Below are 10,548 nucleotides of genomic sequence, written 5' to 3'. Positions count from 1 at the left end.
TGAATGATAACTAGGTAAAAAAAACATTTTTTTGAAGGTTTTGTTTATTACCATCCTAAAAATATTGGATATGCTTAAAAAAAATATTTAATAAAAATAAAAGTATATTTATTAAATAAAAAAAAACTTTTGGAATTGTTCAATGACTAATTAATATTTATGATAGTAAGTTTTTACTAAAGCCAAATTAGTAGAAAATTGATCTATCAAATTAAAAGACTATAAATAAGATGAATGATTGATTAATATGAATGTTTTAAAAATAATGCTTAGAAAAATAATACAAATAAGTATGAAAAATAAAATCTCTGTTAAAAGTGAGATATATAGGAAAAATAATAATTTAGGAAGGTAATTACATTGTAGTTTGATTCATTTAGACAACTTGTTTATACGATTGACCATTAAATTTGTTAAATATGTTCATATGTTTTCATTGTTATTGAAATAGCGGTGACAATAGAAAAATATGAAAGAATATAATTATTAATTACCTATAAGTTAATTTTCTTAAAAGGACGACTTAAACCATTGCATAACCTTTGAAAAGGACCAAGTGGGAAGTCTATATTGATACTTCTAAGCAATACAGATTATCCACACAAATATTTGCATTTTTCAGCACAAAAAGATCAACAAATAAGATACAAGCCCAATAAGATGCATCGCATTACTAATAGTGATTAGTGAATCATGCAACAGATGACAGGAAAAATAAAAGATAAAAAAAATAAAAGATAAAAAAAAATAAAAATGATCAATAACACATGCACATAAAGCTGACAAGAACTGAAAACTCAAATACTCGATCGTGTCCCAAAATGGATTAACAGCTCAAAATCGTTTGAAACTTGATTTATTCTCTTTTTCAATCTGAATGGTAACATGGGTAATGTTATAGTACTCCCTCTTGATGTAATCCGCCACTTTAATCATCATCAGATTCAGGCCTAATCTCACGTGCCAAGCCAACAACACTTTACCAACAATAATTGTGTGCTAAAAATTAGAGCAGGAGAGCGAATCAGCTAATCATTAAAATTACAAAAAACGGATCGGAAAGTGATCAGATAATGCCTGTTTTCAATTTATATCACACAATGACCACTAGATTTTGCCAACGTTTATGTTATATATTATGTCTGTGATAACCATAATCAGGGAAAGTGTACGTATAAATATATATAATGCAGCATTAATTGCATTGGTCCTACTTACTTCTATTCCTTTAATTTCTTTTCATGTAGACGACTCAGGTAACTAACGACTCTTGATCTCATCTTCCTGCTCTCTAATCACCTCCTGTAACACATTAACTATATGACTCATCGTGGGTCGACCTTTCGGATGACGTGGCAAGCAACTGCCCGCCAATTTTGCAAGTTTCCGGGCCACAGTACCCGAATAATAATAATAATAATAATAATATTGATTATTTAGACGAGGATCCATTAACATCTGGAACCGTTTGCTACCTGGGAACTGGTTCACCCATTCGATAAGTTTTTGTTCAGATTCTGGAAGGTTTCTATCAACAAACTTTCTGCCAGATAAAATCTCGTACAATACATTCCCAAAACTCCATATATCGCTTTTTGAAGTTAGATGACCAGTCATCATGTATTCTGGAGCATAGTAATCATCATAAGGAGTAGACGACTGGAAACCAAAGAAAGTTAGTATAATGAACTCAATTAAATTAAATGAAGCGAATATAATAAGTTATAAGTCATTAGATTTTATGATTGGTTTGTTAGATTTTATAATTAATGTTAGACACATGATCTCCATATATACACTCACCATTATGTATGTGACTGCTGGTGCTAGTCCTCTCTGAAGCCCAAAATCCGAAAGTTTTGGGTTGAAATTAACACATCCGCCGAGTTAAAGTTGCCTAATATCACCTTATAAATTCCAAAAATTAAAATTAGTTTAAACTTTAACTAATAAGTCATAAAATAGTTATAATTAATTAGGAACACATTTTGTAAAACATATACATATACCTGGGTTTCTAAGCCCTCATGAAGATAAGCGAGACCCTGGGCTGCACCAAGGAGGATTTGTAGCCTTTTTATCCATGGAATTGGTGGCAATTCTCTGTTAAAAAGATGGTATTCTAAGCTTTTGTTTGGCATATACTCGTAAACTAATAGTCTTTGACTTTGTCTCGCTTTTTTATTATCTACTAAACAGTATCCCAATAGCTTTACAAGATTAGGGTGTTCCACATCGCCAAGAAACTCAACTGCTGCTAGCCATTTTTCATGCCCCTACACACACATCACATAACATTTTCTTTATATATAACTCCAAAAAAGTATCTTTTTTTTTCTAGCACTCCCATCTTGCTCTAACTAGAAAGTTTAAGCAAGTGTTATAAATACTCTTGAAGTTGAGAAGCCAGTCTTATATGATAAAGTATTGATCACGGATAAGCTGATGTAATTAATACAATTAGATTTTAAAACTAAAGAGATTAAGAGAAGTTTAACGTCAGGGGGGAGACCTGCATGGAATGAATATTATGAAGTTTGGTGATCTCGACCACGAGAGGTGCACCTTGGCCACCAGGAGGTTTAATTGACCCTTTATATACTCTTCCGAGTTGACCATCTCTGATCCACTGCGATCTATTAAAATTATTCGTAGCATTTTCGAGCTCTGAAAACGAGAACTTTCTCAAAGCATGTTCTTTTTCCCTGTACAATAGTGGTGAAGTTAATGGGTTTTGCTCCGGTGAAGATTCCCGTGATCTTCTTTTGGTTTTGGAACTGAAAATGTGAAAAAAATTCATCATTGAACAGCAAGCAAGCAGAACTCTAAATGGTGATATGAGAAAACAGGGATGGAATCAAGGGATATCAGAGAGATTAGCAGCAAAGCCACGTGGGGAAGATGAGAGAATGGCCTGGCTTAAGCTTTTTGTATGTTGAGAACAAAGAGGTGGTTGATGAGAGTGGAATGGTTTTGCTTTCAAATGTTCAAAGGGAATTTAATAGACAACCGAAACTAATTCAAAGGAAGAAATCCGATTACCTCATTGATCCGTCAAACTACCCCTACTAGCCATGCTAAGACAATTCTGGTAACAAGGGAAGATTTTTATTTATTTATTTATTTTTTATATGACAAACTATCCTATATTATAATCTAATCATAAACACCACCTATGTCTCATAATGAGAGTTGAACTCATGATCTTTTATTTGAAAAAATCACTCTTTACCGCTAGGCCAAATGCCCCTATGGTAGAAATTCTCCGGAATAGGTCGTTCCGGAACATATTTTAGACTTATTTTCGGGTGGGCCGACCCATTACCTTATCTCTTGTAACGTCCCAAAATTTAAGTCCAAAAAATTTATTTTTATAATAATAAAACCATCATCGAAAACGTGTTCATAAAACCATAAAAGAAAATCAAAGTATGCCAATAATCATCCAAATACATCAAGTCAACAAAATGTGGAACAACATGGTGTGTGCGATGCGATCATCCCGAGTCATTCCCCTTCAATCCAGAATTACATGAAACATAAACTGAAAACCGTAAGCACGAAGCTTAGTGGGCTCCCCAAAATACCACATATCATACATATCAAACATACAATCAGTCATGCCTAACAACCATCATGCCCCACCCGACATCAAGCCCCGCTCGAAACAAATATGTCTATATAATGTGATCGGCCCTACCTAATACACTCATAAGGCCCGCTCGACATACATACAATATATAAAATACATGCAAAAATTACTAAGATAAATAACATACAATACACTCATCGGGCCTCGCCTGACATCAGACCCGGCCCGGTATACATATCATATACCACACATGCAAGAGTCACACAGACAACTAGCATCTTAATCATAATAACTCATGAGCTGGAATTGGTGCCTTCGACCCGCTAAACATTGTGATAAGACTCACTTCAAACCGCTGAAAATATGATAAGCGTTCGGACTGTTGATCTGGATAATCACAGCGCTAATTGTTCATATATATAATAACATTTATGAAAAGATGACAACTGGAAGGCATCTTTACACACACACAAGAATAGAACTGGAAGTTTGGAAGACATGAATTAGTGAAAGTTTTGGTGTGAGATACAGTAAAGATTCTCCAAGAGCTTCCTTTGAATTTAACCTTTCATTTACTACCACTATGGACAAATGTGAATTGTGAAGCTTAAATGGAGAAAATAAAAACTTGATGGATGACAGCTAGCTGACATACAACGAGTAGGGTCTGGAATAGGAAATCAACGAATCTATGTACCTTGGTTCGACTAATGTATAATATTTTCTATAATTTTTTTTTTACAATAAAATTACCATTTTCGTTAGTTTAATTATCCTCGTATAACGAGTGAGATGACAAACGGACAATAAGTTACCGTTAAACCTTTTAAAAGAGTTATTATTAACTATAAATGATTGAAAATATTTATTTAAATGAGTTATAATCCTATTAGTTTTATTTAATAAAATATTTGATTTAATAATATAACATTTAATTCGGATTTATTATATATGATTTATTAACTATTTATATAATTTATTTAAATATGTAAGACATTATTATATAAAGATAATAAATAGAAGTGGTATTTTTTTAAAATCTAAATAAATTAGAAAAATGAATACAATTAGAGCATCTTCAGTGAGAGATCTTTTTTTTTATTTTTTTATTATTATTGTAGATTTTTTTATTGAGCAATTAATACCATTGAAATAGATAGTTTTTTTATACTATTTTGATCACTATATATATATATATATATATATATATATATATATATATATATATATATATATATATATATATATATATATATATATATATATATATATATATAATTATCAATAAACTTGTACAACTTGTACATATAAGCCATTATAGTTTAACCATATTTCATTCATCTATATAATTCTAATTTAATTTTAAATCTTTTAATTATTTTTACTATTAATTACTATTATTTATAAAAAAAAAAACTATGGCAATAATTTAATATTTTCAATATTTTACTCTATTTTGTAACTATAACATAATAATTTTTTATATTTTACATATACAAGTAATGAGTTATATATTTGTATACATACATTAGTATTAAAAATTTATTTGTGTTTAAAAATGCTCTATCTAAATAATGGTGTTTTATAAAACATTTCAGATAGACGAGGATGTATTAATTAAATTTATCATAGAAAAATCTATTTAAATAAGCTCAACCATTGAAGTGCTTATTTAGTTAGAGGTCAATTTAATAGAATAATGATATAACATTTATTTTGAATCATAACATAGTGTAATTATTAAAGATGCTCTTACGTGTTTAGTTTGTAAAATGTTATGAATTAAAAGGATTAAAGGGATGTCCTATTCAAAGGATTTATTATTGTGAGGAATTAAATTCTATAACATGATTAGTTTTGAAACAAATGAAGTTGAATTCAATTATATAACATGTTTGGTTTGCAACAAATGATGTTCAATTCAATTATATAAACATGTTTTGTTTGCAACAAATGAAGTTGAATTCAATTATACCGGCTCTTATATTTAAGTTTGGTATGTTGGATATGGACTTTAAATAATAACAAATGACAATCTTGCCTTTCATTATTTTTTATTTACATAACTTTTCATTAATTAGAAAAATGTTTAGAATGTACAATGAATTATCAAATATAACTAGTTACCAAATAAAATTAGGATGTTATGTCAAATTTACATAAATGGCCACTATTTTAATAGGAAACTACAAAGTTGGTCCCTATTTCATAGATTATAAAACTGTCCATTACTAGAAGTTAATTTACAGAAATATTCCTTATGTTTACAAAAGTATATAAATGGTTCCTAAAATTACAAATATGGTCCCTATGTTTAAAAGAATTACAAACATGGTCATTGTCTAACATGAATTTACAAAATTAGTCCTCATTTTTCACAATATAAGTAAGGCAATCCTAATTTCCTAACCTAACAGTGAAAGGGAAATTGACTTATTAAGTTAATTACCTTAACAATTCAATTTCCCAATAGTGAAATAACATAAAGATTAAATTACTGAATTGTCTCTATGACTTAGTCAAAATTGTGTGTTTAGTCCTTATGTTTTTTTGACACACGGACGGTCCCTTTGGTTTAATTTTGTTACTGATTTGGTCCTTATCATAAATGAAATGACTATAATGCCTTTGTATTGTAACATCTGTAACCCTAAGGTACTAAATTTATTCATTTATTTCATTTTGAGAGTCCTCACGACGTGAGATCTTAGGGGCCACGTCGTGAGTGGCCGTTGACACATTGACCCGTAATTTGGAGTCTCACGACGTGAGACATAAGGTATCATGACGTGAGCATGGCTTAATGAACCCAACCCTAATTTTTAGGTATTTAAGGGAATGAGAAGCTAGGGTTTCCCCATCCTCGGCTTCTCACACCCTCTAAGCCTTTGGAAACCCTAGTTTTCATGTCACCTTGAGTTGTTGAGCATTTTGCTAGTAGAAATGAAGGAAAAGGAAGAAGAACAAGTATCTTGCGAAGGAAGTTGCTTGGGATCATCATCATCATCAACTTTAATCTTGTTTGGACCATTGTAAGTATCAAGACTCAAGCTTTATAGCATTTCATGGCTAGATCTAGGCTTTTGGTCCATTTTCTTATGATTTGGTTTGCTAGAGTGGAGTAAATTCATAAAGTTAGCAACTTTATGGCTTTAAATGGCTTTTTGAGTCTTATATCCTTCAGATCTAGGTTTTGGTGGAGTATTAGAGTTTGCATGAGAACTTGATGCCATATTTGCACTTTTGACCATAAATGGTGTAGGGACATGCATGGTGCATGCAAGTCCATAAAGCAAGCATTTTTACGGGCCATTAGAGTACCCTTTAGCTTCTAGAAGGGGTGATGTTAAGGGCTGAATCGATTAAGACCGTTGAAATAGTGGTTTTGGCTTCAAACCGTTCTCACGACATGAGACAGAAGGTCTCACGACGTGAGGATGGGTCACCATCCCCGCTGAGTTGTCAGAGTTAGGAGTGAAGCACAGATTTGGATCAGACATGTCTCACGACGTGACAAAAGATTGGTCACAATGAAGGCGTTGGTTTGGGATTTTGGGCCTTATTGGGTTACTAGTTTCTGACTTTGGGCCTTACTATGTTTGGGCCCATTTGGTATTAGGCCCATGATGGGTTTAAAATGGGATGCGGTTGGGATGATTGTTGTGTGCACACCACCTCATTCTGCATTTTATGATTACTCTGATGTTTCATGATGTATTTGACACACTTTGTTTTATCTTTATTTTATGATGATGTTTGGATTACAATTTTATTAATTTAAAAATGCAAAACCATATGTGCCCACCCTTTCCCTACCCATTTCATTTCACGTCATCAACTTATACCATGATAACCATCCCCTTCACCACCACCATACATATATCTCAAACCACCATTGCAACCCTACAACACTATCACCCAACACATTTCAACCCTCAACAGAAAAATTACAAGAAAAATCCACAAACCAAATCAACTTAACCGTTGAAATTGTTACAGAAGTCGTTACCACCTCCACTACTACCACTACAAAAAAAAAACCATTGATGTTGTTAGGCGTGTCAGACCCAACAAATAATAGGGGTACGATATACTCCAAAATACACTGCTTTAATGCACTAAAAAGTAGTACAAGGCAAGCAGGGTCGAACCATAGAGACACGGGACAAAATTCTATACCTCTTTGCGTAAGGTACTTTGGTCACAAAGGGAGGGTTTGTTTGCAAAAGTAAATAACTAAATAACAATCTACTTTAAAAGCATGCACAAAATGAAATAGATTTGTAAACAAATTGATTGAATGGTTCTAGTTCTAGTTCTCAATGATGTTGTTCAACTTGATTATGACTTGATGTAATTCAAGATTGCTATTCTATGTTGGTACTGAAAGATATTAACACGCTCTAATACCTCTCGCTTGCCAAATTATCTAACCAAAACACGCTCTTTGATTAGACCTAGCTTTACTAATTCAATCTAAACACACTCTTAGATTGTATTGAAAAACTACATTAAGTTTTGTACAAGCTTCCCAACAATGTTCATTTCTTCTCATACGCTCGGAAGTGTGAAAACATGTGATATATGTTTTACAATAAGAAAACTTATTGCTTGTTACCAATTATTAACTCAATAGAACGATTAGGTGCCCTAAAAGTTAATTAACTGCACAAAAATTCAATTCATGAAAGTGGCCAATCAAACACAAATCAAATTCAAGGATTCTAGTTTAAACAAAAACATAATCACTAGAATAGAATCACAAATCAAACATCAAATCATATGCTTCAAGTCAAGCAATCAACATGTTTTGAACAAGAACTAGAAACTAGGGTTTCTTAGCCACACATGGCTAAGAACAAATCAAACAAGAATAAAGATGGAATTGGAATGTTTAATCCTTACAAAAATGAAATCCAAATGTTTGCAATGATTAAGTCTTCTCAAAAGCTCCAAGAATTCTCCCAAAATTGCCCTGGATCGCTAGAAACTGCTCCCAAAACCGTTCTCTGCTTCAAAATGGCGTCTCCTCCTGTTTTAATTAATTTTCACGTGCATACCATGAGGCCATGCGTTTTTGGCATGGCCATGCCTTTTGCCCATGTGTTTTTGGCATGGCCATTTGTCTTGACCATGTGTTTTTGGCATGGCCCATGCTTTTTGCTAAAATTCCAAAAAATATTCACTGTTGGCTCCATCTTTAATCTAGCTTCACCACGAGTCATGTTGCTCAAATATAAGATGACAAAGGACAAACACGACCCGTGTCGGTTTGACAATAATCGCGTTTCAAACATAGTCCTTTTGCTATGATAATAATGCACAATGACTCGGGTTCCATCTTCATGTTTTCTGCCATGGAATGACCGGTTCATCTTCTCCTCATGCTCCAAAGCTCCAAGCATCCAAGCTCCACGTATCCATGCTCCATAATGCCTGCAAAATAAATCAAAAATGGTGAAGTACCAGACACTCTTGATGAAATATACAATTGCCCTAATAATCAACTAAATGCGAGAATTATGGAGTATAATGCTATAAAAAGACGGAAATAAACATGCAAAATAGGTGCATAAAATGCACCTATCAGATGTATCCTTATAAAAAAAACCTAAAATCCATAGCTCAAAATCAAACCATTCGAAACCAAAATAACTTGAAATCGATCTAGAACTCAACATCTAGAATCCAAGAACAATGAATCAATTGTGGTTTTAGAGGTTTCAGTGACATTTTTCAGTTAAATATATGACTTTTAGGTGTTTCAATGGCGTTTTCTAGGTGATAAACCATCCGATCCTTTTCCTATCTCTCTGTCTCTTTGGTCGATATGATGTTCTCTTTTGTTGATCTGTTGGTTCTATAGGATTTCAGTAGCGATTTTCAGGTGATAGAGGGAGAGTTGTGGTTTTCAGGGGTGGTGATGTTTTCGGTGAGATAAGAGAGGGGCGATGGTGATTGAAACGAGATAAGAGGGTCGACAGTTTGGTTTCAGGAAACAACAGTTTTTCTTCGATGGTGGTGGTGATGATGGTTTATTGTTTCTTCGATGAAGTTTCATGTGGAAGGGTTTAGAAGCAGCATTAGAGTTTCTTCGGTGGCAGATGCATTGAAATGAGAGAGAAGGATACGAGGAGCGAGGGGTGTAGCCGTGTAAGGTTTTGGATGGATCCATTTCCAATTTAATTAATAATTTAAATTATTTAATAATAAATAGATAATGTTAAAATCTAAAAAAGAAAATATAAAGGGGAAATTAGTCCTTTCATGTTTATCATTGACCAAAAACGCAAAAAAAATAAATAAATGAAACCACAAGAATGGTATGAGCACAAAAAAAAGTTAGAGACTAAACGTGAAATTTTGACCAAACCACATGGATGATTTCAGTAATTTGTTCTAACATAAGTGATCATCGTGTTTCAGAATTGCCTAATATGAAACTTACAAACATGGTTCCCATATTTCACAAAAATTATAGAAAGAGACCTTATGTAAGAGACAATTACATACATAATGTCGAAAATATAAGATTAATAGACACGTGGCAATGTACGAGCCATCTCAATAGTTACTTATTAATATCGACGAAGGAGAGGAACCCCAGAAGCAATCTAGATTGGAATAATGACCCTGATTTTTTACTCAAGATTCTACTTCTTCTTTGACATTTTCTTGTTTAAAAATATCTTTGAACAAAAAGTTGAAATACAAATCTTCATGAGCATAAATCTGTACAACATGAACAAGAGTGTGGAACGAGTTGATCATTTTATGCATGGAATAACAATTAGGCCTGCATGTAAACTTTTATAAATCTAGTTACAAGCACTTATAGGCTTTCAAATAATTGTGATGATTTTGAATTGTCACTCATTTTTTTTTTCAAATTAGTTAATATTCTCCTAAATACCACTTATGAGAGACTTGAACCCATGACAGGCTTATCTGAAACA

At 32.6% G+C, this 10,548-nt stretch overlaps 1 pseudogene; it reads right to left on the bottom strand.

Moving 5' to 3' along the window:
- Positions 1 to 563: 563 nt before the first annotated feature.
- On the bottom strand, positions 564 to 2,950 carry LOC111895737 (probable serine/threonine-protein kinase PBL19; annotated as a pseudogene).
- Between the last annotated feature and the right edge of the window lie 7,598 nt (positions 2,951 to 10,548).

This window comes from Lactuca sativa, chromosome 6 (genome assembly GCF_002870075.4).
Source record: "Lactuca sativa cultivar Salinas chromosome 6, Lsat_Salinas_v11, whole genome shotgun sequence".
NCBI lineage: Eukaryota > Viridiplantae > Streptophyta > Magnoliopsida > Asterales > Asteraceae > Lactuca > Lactuca sativa.
Note: the sequence above shows the minus strand (reverse complement) of the source record. Positions and strands in the feature narration are given on the sequence as shown.